The sequence below is a fragment of the Salmo trutta genome, chromosome 31 (assembly GCF_901001165.1).
Source record: "Salmo trutta chromosome 31, fSalTru1.1, whole genome shotgun sequence".
Taxonomy (NCBI): Eukaryota; Metazoa; Chordata; class Actinopteri; order Salmoniformes; family Salmonidae; genus Salmo; species Salmo trutta.
Window position 1 is genome coordinate 1,482,596 of NC_042987.1, and position 23,007 is coordinate 1,505,602.

At 42.4% G+C, this 23,007-nt stretch overlaps 1 protein-coding gene and 1 long non-coding RNA gene across 2 annotated transcripts in view; both read right to left on the minus strand.

The window, feature by feature from the left end:
- Window positions 1-23,007, minus strand: part of LOC115169306 (kin of IRRE-like protein 1) — a 104,071-nt gene that overhangs the window by 75,978 nt on the left and 5,086 nt on the right. The window lies entirely within an intron of this gene.
- LOC115169308 (uncharacterized) lies at window positions 18,055-19,306 on the minus strand. The gene is made up of 2 exons (XR_003870841.1): window positions 19,028-19,306; window positions 18,055-18,676 (listed from the first exon to the last, which is right to left on the minus strand). It is a non-coding gene; the product is annotated as an uncharacterized LOC115169308 (long non-coding RNA).

Sequence of the window (23,007 nt, forward strand, 5' to 3'; positions counted from 1 at the left end):
GAGAGAGCCGTAGCTAGATGGGCACACATGCACATGGACAGACGTAAATGGATAGAGATGGAGAGAGAGACAGACAAAGACCTGGTTAACAAAGCGAGACTGGGACAGACAAACGATAGGCAGCCAGACAGAAGGACAGACAGACAGGCAGCAAGGGGGACAGGCAGAGAGGTAGACAGACAAACAGGCGGCCAGAAAAACATACAGACAGTCAGCGAAACAGACAGTCAGAAAAACAGACAGACAGGCAGAGAGATAAACAGACAGAGAGGAAGAAAGACAAACAGGAAGCAAGAGAGACAAACAAACAAATAAACAGACATGTTGGGGTGAAACACAACGGGACAGTGCAGGAAATATGTGAAACAGGTAGCAGGTATGCAGGAGAGAGAGAGACCATGGTAACACTGAAACGAGTGAGAGCAGAGGTAAGAGGGAGAAGAGGAAGCATGCATGCAGTCCCCATGGTAACTGAAAAGGAGGAATCCTGAGCGAGAGAGAGATAGACTAAAAAAACACACAAAAAACACACAAAAATACTCATTGTGAGATTCTCCTGTGATGTCACTCAAATCTCTACAGAGGATGTTATATAAAAAATAAAAGATATAGCAACAACAAATTAATAACATTTGTTAAATCATGCAATTGGGAAATGGGAAAGAAGCCGTTATAAGCCGTTACACAAGATTTCACATGCAGGGTCCATATCATTCCGCAGAAATCCTGCATTTGCCAATATGCCATTTAGCTAAGCTTAATAGACACTGGAATAGGCAGGTACATTTTTGGTGAACCTGAATTTATCCTGTCCTCTCCGCCGCTAAAGCTGTCAAATCCTCCCACATTTCTAGTTTGACCAGCTATTTTCAGCAACTGATATTTTTGAATTCAGTTGTCATATTGGCAGGTTTGCTAGCAATAAACTATTTAGCTAGCATCTAGCCTAGTGCTTGATATGCAATGCAATTTCCTCGTAATGAACAGTCAGTGTTGACAAGTGTCCTGACAAGGTGGCAAACTTTTCTAACCTATTCCAGAAAAAAATCTGGAATTATCATCTCATTATTATGTATGTATCCAAATGAATGTTAATAGAAAACAGCTACTTTGCTGTTATTCTGGCTGAGAGGTAGTGACTCTGTTAGCCATAGCTAGCTGGCCAGTTAGCAAGCAAGGGATAGGAATATTGCCAGCAAGCATGGCAACGGAACTTAAAGAACGAACGACTGGGTAGCGTCGCTAGCAACCAAAAGATGAGAAAGTATGAATTTGCTTATATAAATGAAAATATCTGCGAAAAATACAGTTAAAGTCGGATGTTCACATACACCTCAGCCAAATACATTTAAACTCAGTTTTTCACAATTCCAAACATTTAATCCGAGTAAAATTACCTGTCTTAGGTCAGTTAGGATCACCACTTTATTTTAAGAAAGTGAAATGTAAGAATAATAGTAGAGAGAATGATTTATTTCAGCTTTTATTTATTTCATCACATTCCCAGTGGGTCAGAAGTTTATATACAGTCAATAAGAATTTGGTAGCATTGCCTTAAAATTGTTGAACTTGGGTCAAACTTTTTGGGTTGACTTCCACAAGCTTCCCACAATAAGTTGGGTGAATTTTGGCCCATTCCTCCAGACAGAGCTGGTGTAACTAAGTCAGGTTTGTAGGCCTCCTTGCTCACACACGCTTTTTCAGTTCTGCCCACACATTTTCTATAGGATTGAGGTCAGGGCTTTGTGATGGCCACTCCAATACCTTGACTTTGTTGTCCTTAAGCCATTTTGCCACAACTTTGGAAGTATGCTTGGGGTCATTGTTCATTTGGAAGACTCATTTGCGACCAAGCTTTAACTTCCTGACTAATGTCGTTAGATGTTGCTTCAATATATGCACAAAATTTTCCTCCCTCATGATGCCATCTATTTTGTGACGTGCACCAGGCCCTCCTGCAGAAAAGCACCCCCACAACATGATGCTGCCTCCCCCGTGCTTCACGGATGGGATGGTGTTCTTCGACTTGCAAGCCTCCCCTTTTTCCTCCAAACATAATGATGGTCATTATGGCCAAACAGTTATATTTTTGTTTCATCAGACCAGAGGACATTTCTCCAAAAAGTACGATCTTTGACACCATGTGCAGTTGCAAAACGTAGTCTGGTTTTTTTATGGCGGTTTTGGAGCAGTGGCTTCTCCTTGCTGAGCGGCCTTTCAGGTTATGTCGATATCGGACTCATTTTACTGTGGACATAGATACTTTTGTACCTGTTTCCTCCAGCATCTTCACAAGGTCCTTTGCTGTTGTTCTGGGATTGATTTGCACTTTTCCAAACAAAGTACGTTCATCTCTAGGAGACAGAACGCCTCTCCTTCCTGAGCGGAGTGATGGCTGCGTGGTCCCATGGTGTTTATACTTGTGTACTATTGTTTGTACAGATGAACGTTGTAACTTCAGGCATTTGAAAATTGCTCCCAAGGATGAACCAGACTTGTGGAGGTCTACAAAAATGTTTCAGAGGTCTTGGCTGATTTCTTTTGATTTTCCCATGATGTCAAGCAAAGAGGCACTGAGTTTGAAGGTAGGCCTTGAAATACATCCACAGGTACACCTCCAATTGACTCAAATGATGTCAATTAGCCTATCAGAAGCTTCTAAAGCCATGACATAATTTTCTGGAATTTTCCAAGCTGTTTAAAGGCACAGTCAACTTAGTGTATGTAAACTTCTGACCCACTTGAATTGTGATACAGTGAATTATACGTGAAATAATCTGTCTGTAAACAATTGTTGGAAAAATGACTTGTGTCATGCACAAAGTAGATGTCCTAACCGACATGCCAAAACTATAGCTAGTTAACAAGAAATTTGTGGAGTGGTTGAAAAATGAGTTTTAATGACTCCAACATAAGTGTACTTCCGACTTCAACTGTAAGTATTTCTACTGGTAAATGTGTGCTTCGATATATTGTTCTCTTTGGAAACTGTGGTATTAGTCCCGTGTGGCTCAGTTGGTAGAGCATGGTGTTTGCAACGCCAGGGTTGTGGGTTTGATTCCCACGGGGGACCAGTACGGGAAAAAAAATGTATGAAATGTATGCATTCACTATTGTAAGTCGCTCTGGATAAGAGCGTCTGCTAAATGACTAAAATGTAAATGTAAAAAAAGTGGGATAAACGTCTCTGTTCTGTACATTACCTTGGAGAAATGAACTTGGCTCCACCTTGTCCCACTGTGTCGTACATTATTTCCGAGGTAACGTACAGAACGGCAGTGTTTATCCCTTACATAATACATGCTCTAGAATGCCCTTCAAGCCAATCAGAAACGAGTAATCAACAATGCCATATAAGCACATACCCCATAATTACAAAGCAAGAACAGTTTTTGACATTTTTGTAAAATGTATTAAAATAAAACACGGAAATATCACATTTACATAAGTATTCAGACTCAGTACTTTGTTGAAGCATCTTCGACAGCGATTACAGGCTCGAGACTTCTTGGGTATGACGCTACAAGCTTGCCACATCTGTATTTGGGGAGTTTCTCACATTCTTCTCTGCAGATCCTCTCAAGCTCTGTCAGGTTGGATGGGGAGCATCGCTACACAGCTATTTTCAGGTCTCTCCAGAGATGTTTGATCGGGTTCAAGTCCGGGCTCTGGCTGGGCCACTCAAAGACATTCAGAGACTTGTCCCGAAGCCATTCCTGCATCGTCTTGGCTGTGTGCTTAGGGTCATTGTCCTGGTGGAAGGTGAACCTTCGCCCCAGTCTGAGGCCCTGAGTGCTCTGGAGCAGGTTTTCATCAAAGATATCTCTGTACTTTGCTCCGTTCCATTTTCCTTCAATCCTGACTAGTCTCCCAGTCCCTGCCGCTGAAAAACATCCCCACAGCATGATGCTGCCACCACCATGTTCCACCGTAGGGATGGTGCCAGGTTTCCTCCAGACGTGATGCTTGGCATTCAGGCAAAATAGTTCAATCTTGGTTTCACAAGACCAGAGAATCTTGTTTCTCATGGCCAGAGTCCTTTAGGTGCCATTTGGCACTAAGAGGGCTGTCATGTGACTTTTACTGAGGAGTGGCTTCCGTATGGCCACTCTACCATAAAGGCCTGATTGGTGGAGAGTTGCAGAGATGGTTGTCCTTCTGGAAGGTTCTCCCATCTCCACAGAGGAACTCTGGAGCTCTGTCAGAGTGACCATTGGGTTCTTGGTCACCTCCCTGACCAAGGCCATTCTCTCCCGATTGCTCAGTCTGGCCGGGTGGCCAGCTCTAGGAAGAGTCTTGGTGGTTCCAAACTTCTTCCATTTAAGAATGATGGAGGCCACTGTGCTCTTGGGGACCCTCAATGCTGAAAATAAAATGTTTTACCCTTCCCCAGATCTGTGCCTCGACAGAGTCCTGTCTCGGAGCTATACGGACAATTCCTTCGACCTCATGGATTGGTTTTTGCTCTGACATGCACTGTCAACTGTGGGACCTTATATAGACAGGTGTATGCCTTTCCAAATCATGTCCAATCAACTGAATTCACCACAGGTGGACTCCAATCAAGTTGTAGAAACATCTCAAGGATGATCAATGGAAACAGGATGCACTTGAGCTCAATTTCCAGTCTCATAGCAAAGGTTCGGAATACTTACATAAATATGGTATTTTTATAGTTTGTATAAATGTGCAAACATTTCTAAAAACCTGTTTTCGCCTTGTCATTATGGGGTATTGTGTGTATATTGATGAGGAAAATAATTAATTTAATCCATTTTAGAATAAGGCCTTAACATAACAAAATGCGGGAAAAGTCAAGGGGGCTGAATACTTTCCGATGCACTGCATTCTATATATTCTATGCACATTTCATGCCAATACATCCCAAACGATAGAGCACTGCGAAGGTAATGTGGGTGTGTTTTGGACGACAGCACCCAGCAGCAGACAGACACAGAGACTTTATCCCAAATGGCTCCCTATTCCCTTTATAGTGCACTACATTTGACCACGGGCCCTGGTCAAGCGCAATATAAAAAGAATCGGGTGCCATTTGGGATGTAGTCAGAGAGATGAAATGAGTAAAGCATCTTGACCTGTCTAAATGTGCTGAGCTCAGGGAGGCATGGTGGCAGACAAACAGAACCTGCATCCCAAATTGCACCATATTCCTTATATACTGCACTACTTTTAATCAGAGCCCTTTAGTGCACTATAAGGAGAACAGGGTGCCATTTGGGACACACTCGGACAATCATCAAGGTGCCTACAAATAAATAACCTGCCGATCTACAAGATGAGAGATAACAGCCTGGACTTAATGACACACAGCACATGGCAATAGGAGCACAATAGGAGCTAAAGATACATAGGCATTGCCATTAGCCAGCTGGTATAGATGACAGCAAAATGGACCTGGCCAGTAAAATAACAATTAATCTGGAATAAATATCTGGAATAAGAAACTGAAATAAATATCTGAAATAAGAGATTTGAAAAAATATCTGGAATACAAAACTGGAAAAACGATATGTTGTGTATTCACTATTAAATAATCTTAGAAGGAAAGACAGAGATAAAATGATTTCAAAGAAAATAAGCTGTCTTAATAGGACATTGATGACTCACTCAAACCCATTGACATTGCCTTCGAGAGTTGAATAAATTAGAATCACCAGATAAAAAATGTAAATATCGAAGAAAAAAAAATATATAGAAAAAATTAAAATAATGGATAGAATAACTTAAAAGTAAAAGTGAGTAGTACAGATGTTTAATGCAGATAAGATTTTAGCAGCTATATTCATTCAATCATACAAAAAACCCTACACTCTTAGAAAAAGAGGTTCCAAAAAGGTTATTCGGCTTTCCCTGTGGGAGAACCCTTTGAAGAACCCTTTTGGGTTCCAGGTAAAACCCTTTTTGTGTTCCATGTGGAACCCCCTTATATGGAACCCTTTTAGGTTCTAGGTAGAACTTTTTTAAATAAAAGTTTAAACTTGCAAAAATCCACCCTTGCATTGAAATCCAAATCAGTTTCACAGAGTAAACACTGTTGAATTCGTCCATCAGAGTTGGGGTAAATTCGGAATTTAATTAAATTCCACCCATGAATTTAAATTCACATTTGAATTTGAATTGGCCACACTCCACATGAAGCAGACTTTAAATATAATTTTTATTAAAGGAAGTAGAATTGAATTCAAACCAATTCAAAGAAATTCAACTGGGACATGAAACATATGAGTCTCATTCCTTTGACAAATATTTTGCCAAAAGCATCTGCCATCTTACTAAAGAAAACAGATACCATTTTAAATATTAGTTTGATAGCTCAAAGATGTCAAACAGTATTTTATTTATATTTTTGTCATTAGATGTTAGGTTGTTCCCTTCCATTCTGGAGTGTGATCTAATGCATTCTGGGCAACAACAAAAAAAATGTATTTGAAATATTTAATAACATGTAAGTGAATTATGAATTATTTAGGACAACCTAAAACATCTTAGAATATTTCCAGACTACTACTTATACAAAAAAAAATAAAAAAGGACATTTTTAAATAATATGTTAAAACATAGTAGTGATAACCATACATGATGTCAAAAGGTATGGAATAAATGATCCATTAGAATTTCAAGTCATTTCATTCAATTCAATTCTACTTCCTTTTATTCAAATCCAATGCAAATTCTGCTTCCTATGGGGTGTGGCCAATTGAAATTCAATTCAAAATTCAATAATTTAATTGGAATTAAAGACCAATTCGCAACTCAATTCAGAATTGACCCCAACCCTGTCGTCCATTACTGTGCATATAATGTAAGTGACATAGTAAAAATCCCATGCAGTCAGTGCATGTTACATTGACTTGCTATATCGCCCTAGTTTCAGTTCAGTTCATCTTTACAGTTTAAAGAGAATTTATTCAATTCAAGAATAGGCTATATTTGACGACAAACTAGTCTTAAAGGTCTTATCCAAAAATGTACAGTATAGATGATGTTTCCTATCAAAGCTTTTGACTATCATCTTTGAACTAAAGGGTGATCGAGAGGGAGAATTAAAATGTATTTTTAAATAGCGACACTAATTACACCAGATTAAGTAATAGTGTGGGGAATTGTCTGAAAATATATTTCCCAAAACATTTGTTTTAAAACCCCATTAAAATCACCCAAGTCAATTTTGAAAATGGGTTAACTTTGGAATTGCTGTTTTGAGTGAAGAAGTTCCAGACATTTTCTGCAAAAATTCTGTTGTGAATAATACGATCACACTACGCATAATGAGGCTATTGTTTAGTACTGATATAAAATTTACAAAATTGACTTGAATATATTGAATATGATGAATATATACAGTTTATTATATTCTAAATAGCCCACGGCAATTTAAATATATAATAGTAAATGTGCTTGCTATGATGATATCTACAGGTATTAAGCTATGAGACACAAACTTAGAATTGAGAAACAGATCTCGAGTACCATTGTGACTTGGGGAGACAAATCGTGACATTTGTGGACAGAAATCTATTAACTCTGAGTCCCCTATCAATTCTCTCTTCTCTCCCCTCTTTCCCTCCCTCCCTCCCTCCCCTCTCTCTCTCTCTCTCTCCCCTCTGTGGTGGGGTCACCTATGGTCAGAGCTGAAGCTGGACTACCAGAACTTTGCCTCTTCTCCTTTACCATGTGCAGTGCAGCATAATCCATTTCATGAATGCCTTTCCATTCCTCCATCCGTCCGTTTCTTCTTTGCCCTGTACTGTAGATTCCACACACAACCCACTCTTCTTTCCCCTCCTCCCCTCCTCTCTCAAACACCTGCACTTGACTATGTTGCCTTTTTACATGTATTATATGTATTTTCTCCTAAATTTCTTTAAGTCCCTTTCTCCCTCTGTGTGTTGCTACGGAAACCGTCTCTCCAGCTCTGCACCTCTCTCTCTCTCTCTCTCTCCCTCCCTCACTCCCGCCACTGGTTAGATGGTTGCTATAGAAACAGACTTATTGTATTATATTTAAGATTGAAAGAAAATGATATTTCTCTCTCTCTATTGCTCGCTCTTTCTTTCTACCCCACATCTCTGCCTCTATCATCAGTACATGCTATTTTATTTCTATTTGGCTCTCACGCCTGCCTTGTTAAAAAAACACACACGCATACTGCCCGGGGAGATGTAAAGCCATCCTTACGTGAAACAATGACATTGTAATCCCCTCCGCCAGAACAATGACACACAAATCTCCTACTGTGGTGACATCATCTCCGCCTCACCCAAAAGTTTATATCATAACTTAATTTATCAAGGCTGCATCCCCTATTCACTTTACAGCACACCACTTTTGACAAAGCCACATAAGGACTATACAGTTGAATAGGGTGCCATTTGGGATGCACCCTAAGATAATGACATCACTATCCCCTCTACGATCAACGGTCTTATCAACGATCAACGGTCTATCCGCTCTACGATCTCGGTCTTATCTTTCTGCTCTGCAGAGATGTCATCTCCACTGTCACAAACACTGATAACCCATAACCCACTTCGCTACCCTCCCACTGTTCAGTCTTAGTGCTACTCACTGATCATCATCCGTCAGTCTTACAACAAACACGAGGCAAATGTAGTGCGCTACATGAGCAATAGGGTGCCATTTTGGACACAGCAAGGGGGCGCATTTGAGAACCCCGTTGTCAAAGTGTGTTGGATTATGAGGTAAAAAAAATTGTTTGACTTGCACCTGCGTGTCGACTGCATGAACTTTACAAAAAGTCAAAGTGACAAGTTTCTGCAGTTGCTCCACCAAATTCAGCCTTTCGTCATCGCCCGCATTGGGGTAGGCTCTAATGTAAACCAATCATTAGTTGTTGTTTTTTTACCCATGCAAACGTAAACAAAGACATGACTGAAACAGGAAAAAACTTTGGCATGATTCATGTATACATTGCACACATATGTTATACAGTGCATTCGAAAGTATTCAGACGCCTTCACTTTTTCCACATTTTGTTACTTTACAGCCTTAATCTAAAATGGATTAAATTGTTTTTCTCCTCTTCAATCTACAAACAATACCCCATAATGACAAGGTAAAAATTGGTTTTCAGACATTTTTACAAATGTATTACAAATAAAACATTGAAATATCACATTTACATAACTATTCAGACCCTTTATTTAGTACTTTGTTGAAGCACCTTTGGCAGTAATTACAGCCTCGAGTCTTCTTGGGTATGACGCTATAAGCTTGGCACACCTGCATTTGAGGACTTTCTCCCATTCTTCTCTGCAAAACCTCTCAAGCTCTGTCAGGTTGGATGGGGAGCGTCGCAACACAGCTATTTTCAAGTCTCTCTAGAGATGTTCGATCGGGTTCAAGTCCGGGCTCTGGCTGGCGCACTCAAGGACATTCAGAGACTTGTCCCGAAGCCACTGCTGCGTTGTCTTGGCTGTGTGCCTAGGGTCATTGTCTTGTTGGAAGGTGAACCTTCGCCCCAGACTAAGGCTCCGCGCTGGAGAAGGTTTTCATCGAGGATCTTTCTGGACTTTGTTCCGTTTATCTTTCCATCAATTCTGACTAGTCTCCCAGTCCCTGCCTTTGATAAACATCCCCACAGCATGATGCTGCCACCACCATAATTCACCGTATTGGCCAGGTGATGAGCGGTGCCTGGTTTCCTCCAGACATGATGCTTGGCATTCAGGACAAAGAGTTCAATCTTGGTTCTCATGGTCTGAGAGTCCTTTAGGTGCCTTTAATTGAGTGGCTTCCATGTGGCCACTCTACCATAAAGGCCTCATTGGTGGAGTGCTGCAGAGATGGTTGTCCTTCTGGAAGGTTCTCCCATCTCCACAAAGGAACTCTGATGCTCTGTCAGAGTGACCATCAGGTTCTGGGTCACTTCCCTGACAAAGGCCCTTCTTCCCCGATTGCTCAGTTTGGCAGTGCGGCCAGCTCTAGGAAGAGTTTGGTGGTTCCAAACTTCTTCCACTTAAGAATGACGGAGGCCACTGTGTTCTTGGGGACCTTCAATAATGCAGACATGTTTTGGTACACTTCCCCAGATCTGTGCCTTGACACAATCCTGTCTCGGAGCTCTATGGATAATTCCTTCGACCTCATGGCTTGGTTTTTGCTCAGTTCATCTTTCCTTCAATCCTGACTAGTCTCCCAGTCCCTGCTGCTGAAAAACATCCCGGAGCCCTCAGGACCTCAGACTGGGGCGAAGGTTCACCATCCAATAGGACAACGACCCTAAACACACAGCCAAGACAACGCAGGAGTGGCTTCGGGACAAGTCTCTGAATGTTCTTGAGTGGCCCAGCCAGAGCACATTTGAGTGGCCCAGCCAGAGCACATTTGCGCATTTAGAAATGACATTGTGCGTAGATTGATGAGGAAAACAACAAATTAATACATTTTAGGCTGTAATGTAACAAAATGTGGAAAAAGTCAAGGGGTCTGAATACTTTCCCGAAGGGACTGTATATGATTTCAGTTTGCGAGTGTGTGATATGGGTGTTGGAGCCATGTTAATTTCAATGTTATAAAGAATTTTATAAAGAATGACAACAATGCCATGTCATTGCTGACGGAAAACCACAGTACTGTCCGACTTTCGGCTGTCGCAGATGCACCTTCCCCGACTTCACTCCTCGAATTTCGTCTACAGTCGGTTGCTTTCACCTTACCACTCAAACGCGCCCAGCATCTCATTATGTGCCTGCCTGCCTATCTGTAACTTATGTAACACAATAAGGATTGGCCACAATAGTGGAATTTGCTGTTCATCTTCAAAATAAAAGTCCCTCATTAAAAGTGACGCAAATGGATACAAATAGTGGAATCATGTCATATTTGGACTTGATAATGCTAAACGAGGTTGGAAAGTTGTTTCATAAATTCAACAAAATACAATAATTTGTTAATTTGACAAAAAAGTGCAAATCTGTTGAAATCGCAGTGTGGATGTATTAGAATTCAGAGCTGCATTGGCGGCATACTTCTATTTCACTGTACAACCTTATGTATGGATTGTTGATCGATCAGTCTACTCAGTGACACCCACAGAACACAACTGTGAGTTTAAACAAATATTAGTGTCTAAACTCATATTGGGGTCTCTGAAACCACTGTGAAATGAGAGACATTAAACTTACCAGTCAACCTACTATGTGTATTGGAGATTCATATTGCACTGTACAACCTTACCTATGGATTGTGGGTCAATAAAATGGGGGATAAGTGTACTCCGTGACACCCACAGAACCTTCGTCTGGGGTGGCAGGTAGCCTAGTGGTTAGAGCGTTGGGCCAGTAACCAGAAGGTTGCTATATCGAATCCCCGAGCTGACAAAGTAAAAATCTGTCGCTCTGAACAAGGCAGTTAACCCACTGTTCCTAGGCCGTCATTGTAAATAACAATTTGTTCTTAACTGACTTCCCTAGTTAAATAAAGGTTCAATTAAATTAAAAAAAAAAGAACAACTGTGAAGAGTTTACACAAATATTAGCGTTGTAGCTCTTATTGCGGTACTTTGACTGTTGGAAATCACCACTCCAGTCAGTCTGTTGTACATATTGACTTAAATGTTGTACTGTACACCCTCACCTGTGGATGGTGGATCAATCAAATGGGGTATAGAGGAGCGTTGAATTAACACATCCATGCCAGACATCAACCACAATGAGTATACACAAGCACTTCTCTTCACTGGCCAGAGAACAAAGGAAGAGGGCGGCCACTCACAGCAAGCTCCCAGTATGAGTCGTCCTTCCCCTCTTTTGCTCATTTCACACCACTAGTCTACATCAAAGCTCCTCCTACCAGTTTAATGACGGCAAGTTTAACCTAATGGTGCTAAGACAGTTTGCCGGTGACATGGACACAGCAAGTTTCTGACGAACAGTGATGATGACTTCGACTCAGCCTACACAGCCAAGGAACTCCTCCAATAGAGAACAATACACTGCACGCAAGTGTCTCAAACGCTCTTATTTTCTCAAGCAAACAGCATAAACAGACTGAAAATGACATGGTTAAAAGTGTTGAGACGTGTGTGTAATAATATCGAATTTTAGAATGTGTGTGATATGCTGACAATTAGCAGGTATTACCCTTATTCATCCACAGAAAAGTATACTGTTTAGTATCTGTGCAACCACACAGTCTTCACAGGCAGTGGAAGACATTATGAGTGTAATTTTATTTGTCACATGCGCCGAATACAACAGGTGTAGACCTTACAGTGAAATGCTTACTTACAAGCCCTTAACAAAAAATGCAGTTTTAAGAAAAAAAGTGCTAAGAAAGTAGGAATTTGAAGCTCTCAGCCTGCTCCCTTACTGCCCCGTCGATGAGAATGGAGACGTGCTCGGTCCGCCTTTTCCTGTAGTCCACAATCATCTCCTTTGTCTTGATCACATTGAGGGAGAGGTTGTGATCCTGGCACCACACTGCCAGATCTCTGACCTTCTCCCTATAGGCTGTATCATCATTGTCGGTGATCAGGCCTACCACACTTGTGTCATTGGCAAACTTAATGATGGTGTCGTGCTTGGCCATGCAGTCATGAGTGAACAGGGAGTACAGGAGGGGACTGAGTACGCACCCCTGAGGGGCCCCCATGGTAAGGATCAGCGTGGCGGATGTGTTGTTACCTACCCTTACCACCTGGGGGCGGCCCATCAGGAAGTCCAGGATCCAGTTTCAGAGGGAGGTGTTTAGTCCCAGGGTCCTTAGCTTAGTGATGAGCTTTAGGGCACTATGGTGTTGAACGCTGAGTTTTAGTCAATGAATAGCATTCACACGTACATTACATTTACATTTTAGTCATTTAGCAGACGCTCTTATCCAGAGCGACTTACAGTAGTGAATGCATACATTTCATACATTTTTAAAAAAAAATCTCCATACTACCCGTAGGTGTTCCTTTTGTCCAGGTGGGAAAGGGCAGTGTGGAGTACAATAGAGATTGCATCATCTGTGGATCTGTTGGGGCGGTATGCAAATTGGAGTGGGTCTTGGCAATTCATGGCTACAGACGTGAGTGCTACGGGTCGGTAATCATTTAGGCAGGTTACCTTGGTGTTCTTGGGCACAGGCACTATGGTGGTCTGCTTGAAACATGATGGTATTCAGTGACGACACTTGCCAGTTGGTCAACGCATGCTGGGAGTACACGTCCTGGTAATCCGTCTGGCCCTGCAGCCTTGTGAATGTTGACCTGTTTGAAGGTCTTACTCACATCAGCCATGGAGAGCGTGATCACACAGTCATCCGGAGCAGCTGATGCGCTCATGCATGCTTCAGTGTTGCTTGCTTCGAGGCGAGCATAGAAGTTATTTAGCGCATCTGGTAAGCTCGTGTCACTGGGCAGCTCGCGACCGTGCTTCCCTTTGTAGTCCGTAATAGTTTACAAGCCCTGCCACATCCGACGAGCATCGGTGCCGGTGTAGTACGAAGTACACTCCATTTATGTGAACAATTTCTCAACTCATGCCCTGCAGGCGATGAATGAGGGATGACCCAGCCCCAGGAACTATTCCCTCACCTGAGCCAATCACAGCTCTCCTGATGGGATGCCTCACGTCTTCCTGTCCAGGAATTTAAATTAAATGTGTGAACACCACTTCTTGTGTTCTGACTGGCGACCAGCCATGGTAGCTGTCGTTTATAAACTACAAACCATTCTACTTAGACATCTGAAATCCTTTGTTTTGGACTGCGTGCATGAAAAGTTCTCTGAAGACCGTTGGTTCCAGACAAATATACGTAAGAGAGTTGTCCAGCTCGACCTCATCTTATTTTCACTGATTTAAATGTGAGCATGTAATCTGTTACTTTTACTATTACTTTCTATATTTCTCCTATAATCCATGCCTTGTTTCGTTCTGAAATATCAAGAATAACTGTTCGTTTGATTTTATGCCCTCTAATCCCCATTTCGTTTGTGATTCTGTAGCCTATCACATTAGTACATAATTTTGGCATCACAATCTCCATTATTAATTCATCCTGTACATTCATTGCTTTATCCTGTTTTTTGCTGATAATAAATAAATTTGTTTTGTAAAGTATAATGGCCTCTGAGAAACACATTGCCTCGTCATTTTAAGAACTTCATTTCCTTCAGAATTATAAGTTAACCGTAATTTTAATTTTAATAATTTTATAGTTTCTTGCTGACTTAGAGCAAGTGGTGTCCCGTTAAAGTGAAACTTCACCGCAAGACACTATTTGGGGCATTTTCCCAGTCTCCCTACATAATTGTCACACCCTGATCTGTTTCACCTGTCTTTGTGATTGTCTCCACCCACCCCCAGGTGTCACCCGTTTTCCCCATTACTCCCAGGGTATTTATTCCTGTGTTCTCCGTTTGTCTGTTGCCAGTTCATCTTGTCTTGTCAACCAGCATATTTTTCCGTGCCTCTGCTTCTTCCTTGTCTCAGTTTTTTCTAGTTTTCCCGGTTTTGACCTCTTGCCTGCCCTGACACTGAGCCCGCCTGTCTGACCATTCTGCCTGCCCCTGACCTCAAGCCTGCCTGCAGCCCTGTACCGCTTGGGACTCTGACCTGGTTATGAACTCTTGCCTGCCCCTTGTTGCACAATAAATAGAGACTCAAACCATCTGCCTCCTGTGTCTGCATCTGGGTCTCGCCCTGTGTTGTTATACATAATTATGAATGAAGATAGGGTGTTTCAGACACAATTGTGCACTGTAGCTGTATTATTTACATTTTCGCGCCAGGAGAGTTCAACCAACGATGTCATTGGTTGATTGAGCTGTATGATCTAAAAATGAATGGATTCATGTTTTGTAACAATTATTGTGGCCTTTGTGTTTCGCCAATTGCACGATCACGCTTATTCGCTTATAATAGGGACATTGCACTTGTCTCAACTATGTTCCTATCTGCCAGGACATTGCAGGATATCTAGGTTGAATCATTTCCCCTGGCTTTGTAAGGAGTACAACCTGACAGGTGTCCTACTTCCTTGTTGCCACCTTCGAAAGCAGGCTTTTCAAAACAGGGGCGGTACTAGTTTACAGGTTCACAGGAGCTATGTTACCGTGCACTGTCTATCCAAGAGTGCAAAATAGTTAGCTACGATGGCTGTTTCTGATGATTGCTCTTTACAAGAAGAGCTGGACAACAAAACATTATTTGATGTTCTTTTACATAGGAACATACAGCCCTATTTATTTGAGCTGGAATACACTGAAGAGGAGTGGAGACAGCAAAAAATAATATTGCAAGACCAGCAAGCAGCGGCAGCAGCCTAGACAAGCTGGACCAGAATACAGAACAGCAATAGTCAAATGAGTAAGCTGTTTTGCTGTCGGTAGCTAGCTAGCAATATAAGCTCTCTTTTTACACGAGGCAGGGTTGTTCAGTACAGTAAAATTGTGATTGATTCGGCCATAATGGGGCTTGCTAGTACCACTACAAGGCAAGCTAGCCAAGTTTAGCTAGTGGTGTATTTACGGTACCTAAAATGTACCGAGGTCTAACATTATAGATAGGTAACCAGCCTCAGTGCCTCTCACTAGGAGCAAAACGTTGACTCCATATTAGTCGTGGAGTAACTATACCTGTGTGTTGTAGCTACTAACATGTCTGTGAGAAGTCTCATATTCTCCACCATGTTGCTACAGTAGGAATGTGAATGTGTAATACCGTTTGTCTTTCTCTCACAGACAATAACGCTTGGATATAAAGAAGTTGATGACTATCAAGAAATATGAAAAGTCCCATAACAACAATCTCCCCTTGTATCAAAGTGACTCTGAACACCTCACTGCCCACCCAAAAACACCATATACAAGTATTCCCTTGGTAAAACTGTAGTAAAACTGTTTCTGCTACCGTCTCTTATGACCGAAAATAACTTCTGGACATCAGAACAGATTACTCACCACGAACTGGAAGAAGCTTTTTCCTTTAATGAGTCCGACGAGAAGAATATACTGCTCTCCCGGGAACAGGCCCAAATCTCCGTCATTTGAAAAGACGAAGGAAAAGAGGAAGCAGATCGGGCTGCCTTCTGAGAATCTGTAGGCGAGCGAGTAAACTCCCACTGCCATCCATCCTACTTGCTAACATTGGAAAATAAAATTGATGACCTACGATTACGATTATCCTACCAACGGGACATTAAGAACTGTAATATCTTATGTTTCACCGAGTTGTGGCTGAATGACGACACGGATAATATAGAGCTGGCGGGATTTTCCATGCACCGGCAGAACAGAGAAGCTACGTCTGGTAAGGCGAGGGGTGGGGATGTCGTTTTGTCAATAACAGCTGGTGCGCGATGTCTAATATTAAAGAAGTCTTGAGGTATTGCTCGCCTGAGGTAGAGTACCTCATGATAAGCTGTAGACCACACTATCTACCAAGAGAGTTCTCATCTACATCATTCGTAGCCGTCTATTTACCACCACAGACCGATGCTTGCACCAAGACCGCACTCAACCAACTCTATAAGGCCATAAGCAAACAAGAAAATGCTCATCCAGAAGCAGCGGTCCTAGTGGCTGGGGACTTTAACGCAGGGAAACTTAAATCAGTTTCACCAAATTTTACCAGCATGTGCAACCAGAGGGGAAAGAACTCTAGACCACCTTTACTCCACACACAGAGATGCATACAAAGCTCTCCCCACCCTCCATTTAGCAAATCTAACCATAATTATATCCTCCTGGTTCCTGCTTACAAGCAAAAACTAAAGCAAGTAGTACCAGTGACTCGCTCAATACAGAAGTGGTCAGATGACACTGATGCTACGCTACAGGACTGAGTCTATAATACCTACATGTTTCAAGCAGACCACCATAGTCCCTGTGCCCAAGGAAGCAAAGGTAATCTGCCTAAATGATTACCGCCCCGTAGCACTCACGTCGGTAGCCATGAGGTGCTTTGAAAGGCCGGTCATGGCTCACATCAACAGCATCCCCCCAGATACCCTAGACCCACTCCAATTCGCATACCACCCCAACAGATCCACAGATGACACAATCTCAATCGCACTCCACACTGCCCCTTCCCACCTGGACAAAAGGAACACCTATGTGAGAATGCTGTTCATTGACTACAGCTCAGCGTTCAACACCATAGTACCCACGAAGCTCATGACTAAGCTAAGGACCCTGGGACTAAACACCTCCCTCTGCAACTGGAACCTGGACTTCCTGATGGGCCCCCCCCCCCAGGTGGTAAGGGTAGGCAACAACACATCTGCCACGCTGATCCTCAACACTGGGGCACCTCAGGGGTGTGTACTTCGTCCACTCCTGTACTCCCTGTTCACCCACGACTGTGTGGCCAAACACGACTCCAACACCATCATTCAGTTTGCTGACGACACAACAGTGGTAGGCCTGATCACCAACAACGATGAGACAGCCTACAAGGAGGTCAGAGAACTGGCAGTGTGGTGCCAGGACAACAACCTCTCCCTCAATGTGAGCAAGACAAAGGTGCTGATCATGGACTACAGTCACCATAGACTGTTTTCTCTGCTACCGCATGGCAAGCGGTACCAAAAGGCTCCTTAACAGCTTCTACCCCCAAGCCAATTAATCAAATGGCCACCGGACTATTACATTGACCCCCTCTCCATTTGTTTTGTACACTGCTGCTGCTCGCTGTTTATTATCTATGCATAGTCACTTCACCCCTACCTACATGTACAAATTACCTCAACTATCCTGTACCCCCGCACACTGACTCGGTACCAGTACCCCCTGTATATATCCTCGTTATGTTAGTGTTACTTTTTATTATTTTTTACTTTAGTTTATTTGGTAAATATTTTCTTAACTCTTCTTGACCTGCACTGTTGGTTAAGGGCTTGTACATAAGCGTTTCAGGGTATTTATTATAAGCGTTAGTAGTATATTTTTATTCTACTGTATATAAATTGCCATAACTGTTCCTGCATACTGCTGAGTACACTCACCTCGGTCTCCAAAGCAAATAAACTTTGTCTTGAATACAAGCCAATGTCCCTTATTTACTATATATCTTTTTTTTTTTTACATTTGTCACTTAGCAGACTAATCTACTGTCAATCTACTTTCTATTGAAAGACTAATATACTGTTTTATTGAAACATGTTTAACTTGCCAACAAATTAAAGTTTAAATGATACACCAACTCCCTGCATCATTGTTTTGTGCAGTAAGACAGAAGCTAGTTTATCCAAATACATTTCATGAATATCACAATGAATTGATCCAGAAGTTGAAGTCAACACTTTTCTAATGCAGCTGGAATAATTTACCCACTTGACAGTATACTTATATATGCTGTATGTACAACAGCTAGCAATATCTATACCACAATGTCATTGTGAGCATACTAGGCATTCTATATTATACTACAAAAATATGGATGTTGTGTTGGTTGAATGTTCCAGGCAGGTTCCGGAATGCTCTTCAGAGGGTGAACCTTTTCTTGTGTTGAGTAATGGCAGCTGGTTTAGCAGGCTTTGGCGCTGTTGGCAGTGATATTGGGTTTGGGGCACTCTGAGTCTGGCTCCTTGTAGACAACCGTCAGGTCCTTTCTGCACTCCACAGCCAGGTGGACAAGCCTCTCGTACACTTTCTTCACCACCCAATGCTTCGACCTCTTGCAGATTATTTGTTAGTACTACAAGTCTCCTGGAAAGACATAAAGACTGATCATGAGGATGTGTAATCATACAATAACCCATGTTAATTTGTAAACAAAAAAGGGTACAGTAGACTGGTATGTGTTTTGTTACACTCAGAGTCAATAATTCGGAAAGATGTGAAAAGTTTGAGGGGGGCTTGACTTGTAGACAATCTAGTTATGTATGAGCACCTACAGTAGTGTGGTTGAGTAGACAAGCACTTCCAACAATAGAGTGAATAAGCTAGAAGAGAATACTAGCAGCCCCTCTCCCCCATGCCAAAGAACTGACTGTTGTAGACAGTTCAGTGTATTGGTGATTTTGTTTTCTCAAGAGGGTATTGTGCTTTCATAAATACCTTTTGCTGTCCTGGCTTGTTTCAAAGTCAGATGATTTTGAGTTTATTCCAGGCTGAAAGCTTTCATCCAATGAGTCTACAGGCTCTGTACTACCAACGCTAGTGTCAAGGTCAGCAGCAGCAGGATTAGTCTGTAGGACACTGCAGTCAGTGATTAGCTAACATTTTACTACTTTGTCCCCATCAATACACACTCAAACAAGGTACTATATCCACCCACCCCCCTCAAGTCAATAGATCATGCATACTAACCTTCACACACACAATACCCACCCTAACAGACACCAGTCAGTCACCCACCCACACCATCCCCTCCTAACCAGTACCTAATGTTCTCCAATTTAGACTTCAAGCCTTGATTGTTCATGCAACTAAGACTCCATAATACAGAGAACTACAGTAGGACTTGAGTTGTAGCCTACTTGTAAACACACCATCTATTGCAACAAGACACAGACCATGTTTATGCCTAGCTCCAGTACATTTGTTTTCTCATCATGGAAAAATCTTGTCGATTTTAGTAAGGTGACTTACACTAGTTGCTGGTGCTGAGCTTGATGTTGATACCTCTGCAGATGTTGATGGGATCGGACTCTAAATAGAACACATAGTCACATTAGCCTCTGCGGTAGTTAGCTAGCTAGCTAACGTAACCTAACGAAGCTAACGTTAGCTTGTAAAGTTACAAAGCATATCGGCAGATAGCAGCTGGCTAATTACATTTGATATGCTTTGGAATGTCTAGCCAGCATATTATGAAATGTAGCTAGCTAATGTTTTGGGGGTAAACAGATATAGTTTGACGCTAGCTAACTTAGCTAACTAGCTACGTTACCGCAGCTTGACTTATTTTCTGCTCCAATGTTGGCTGATCGGATGCCTTCCTCTTTGAAATGAAGGGGGAAAAATCTATGGAATAGCATCACTTTTCAACGTTCGGCGACATGGCAACCCCCATCAGTTGAGACTTTAATTCAGTTTCGAAATCCTCTGGCTGAAAGTGCTGGCTACAAAAACAGACATTTTGATATTTCTCATATCAAATATCCCTCTCCAGGAGGCGGTACTACATCCTGAAATCACAATTAATTATGGATATTGTGGTTTGCTTACAACCAGGAAATGTAGCTGGCCCGTTTCTATTGGTGAGATACAGAAACGCTCGTATTTTCGTGTAGTGAGAAAATTCTAAATTGTTATGACACATGTTAACATATTAATGGACATATTTAGTGAAATAGAGCAGTGGTGAAATTTCCCTTTAAAAATGTCATAGTAATAAGAGTACACACTCCCTTAAGTTGTCTCCTTAGCGTCCACATCACCGACAAACTAACATGGTCCAAAAACACCAAGACAGTCGTGAAGAGGGCACAACAAAACCGATTCCCCCTCAGGAGACTGAAAATATTTGGCATGGGTCCTCAGATCCTCAAAAGGTTTTACAGCTGCACCATCGAGAGCATCCTGACAGGTTACATCACTGCCTGGTATGGCAACTGCTTGGCCTCCGACCGCAAGGCACTACATAGGGTAGTGCGTACGGCCCAGTACATCACAGGGGCCAAGCTTCCTGCCATCCAGGACCTCTATACCAGGCGGTGTCAGAGTAAGGCCCTAAAAATGTTGTATTTTAATAAAACTGCATTGTTGGTTGGTCTACACCTGTTGTATTCGGCGCATGTGACAAATAAAATGTGATTTTTCTCCTAGCAGAACTTGGCTAGGTGAAGTGAACGTCTGTGTCTCACACTCCATTAAAATACATTTGCTTGAAAAATGGGGGGTGAAAAGTCAATAATACTGTTGGTCCCTCTTGAGACACAGTAGCCAGTATACACTTCCTCAAAATAGATAACTCAAGAAATCTGTCTTTAATTCTGTTGTTTTACCTAGGTCTTAGTCACACAATTTTACATCTAACTAAGATGATTGGTGCAGTATTTCTCAAGTGAAAAAATGTGCATGAAAACGAGTCATCTCTCTTTGAATGACAACAAACACTTCATTGAAGAATCCCTACTGTTGACCAATCGCTGACGAAGGGGCAAGTTTGGCAAACACTGATCTAGTCCACTATTTGTATCCTTATGCCTCAATCTGGTCTGGTTCTATTGTGTGATGGAAAGCAGTGGCTGCGTCTCAAATGACACCCTATTCCCTACATAGCCCATATGGCTCTGGTCAAAAGTAATGCCCTATAGAGGGAAGAGGGTGCCATTTGGGATGCAGAGTGTAATTGGTGGACTGTGGATGTGACATGCAAGACCTATAACAAAGCCTGCACCACACACAAAGATCACCATTTTACAGGAATTAGTAAAAGTATTTCAGGTGTCAAAAATGACGTGAGCATAATTGAATTGTTTTTCCTCACAGACAATGGAGAGAGAGGGGGGGAGAGAAAGAGGGAGGGAGAAAGAGTTAGAAACTACCTCCACTTATCACTTGCTCTACGTTCTCTCTTTTCAGTCCTACACTGGCTCAAATAAAACCTCCCCACGCACATAATCTGCATCCCATATGGCAGCCTATATATAGTGCACTACTTTTGACCAAGGCCCATGGGGCTCTGGTCAAAAGTAGTGCACTATATAGGGGATAGGGTGCCATTTCCGACAGAGTCAGTGGAAATTGACACTGTTGTTATGGAAAAACGTTATGTATCATATCAAGGTATCATAAATTCAACAGTTGTTAATAGTGTTAGCATTATTTACGACTGTTCTGTGTCATTTGGTTTAGATAACAGCGAAGTTATACAATTGCTCATGGCACAGAGGGTCCTGGTCAAGAGTAATGCACTATGTAGGGAATAGGGTGCTATTTGGGATGGGCCTAGTGATTAAATTCATCATACTATTCTGGTGATCCTGAGCTGGACATGTCCAGTCTCCCTCTATCTTTCTCAGTTTAGAATGCCTATTTTCCTTTCCTCCTGCTGTCACTAAAAGAGGAACGAGTGGTAGATGGAAAGAGACAGACCGAGATGTAGAAAAAGAGAGGAAGAGACAGGGATGGGTAGCGAGAAATAGAGAGGAAGAGACAGGGATGGGGAGAAAAAGAGAGAGAGAGAGAGAGAGAGAGAGAGAGAGAGAGAGAAAGAGACAGGGATGGGAGAAAGAGAGAGAGAGAGAAAGAGTCAGGGATGGGGAGAAAGAGAGAGAGAGAGAGAGAGAGAGGAAGAGACAGGGAGGGGGAGAAAGAGAGAGGAAGAGTCAGGGATGGGAGAAAGAGAGAGAGAGAGGAAGAGTCAGGGATGGGGAGAAAGAGAGAGAGAGAGGAAGAGTCAGGGATGGGGAGAAAGAGAGAGAGAGAGAGGAAGAGTCAGGGATGGGGAGAAAGAGAGAGAGGAAGAGACAGGGATGGGGAGAAAGAGAGAGAGAGAGGAAGAGTCAGGGATGGGGAGAAAGAGAGAGAGAGAGGAAGAGTCAGGGATGGGAGAAAGAGAGAGAGAGAGGAAGAGTCAGGGATGGGGAGAAAGAGAGAGAGAGAGAGAGAGAGGAAGAGTCAGGGATGGGGAGAAAGAGAGAGAGAGAGAGAGAGGAAGAGTCAGGGATGGGGAGAAAGAGAGAGAGAGGAAGAGTCAGGATGGGGAAAAGAGAGAGAGGAAGAGTCAGGGATGGGGAGAAAGAGAGAGAGAGGAAGAGTCAGGGATGGGGAGAAAGAGAGAGAGGAAGAGACAGGGATGGGAGAAAGAGAGAGAGAGGAAGAGACAGGGATGGGGAGAGAAAGAGAGAGAGGGGAAGAGACAGAGATGTGGAGAAGAGAGAGAGGAGAGAGACAGGGATGGGGAGAAAGAGAGAGAGAGAGAGAGGAAGAGACAGGGATGTGGAGAAAGAGAGAGAGAGAGGAAGAGTCAGGGAGGGGGAGAAAAAGAGAGAGAGGAAGAGTCAGGGATGTGGAGAAAGAGAGAGAGAGAGGAAGAGACAGGGATGGGGAGAAGAGAGAGAGAGGAAGAGTCAGGGATGGGGAGAAAG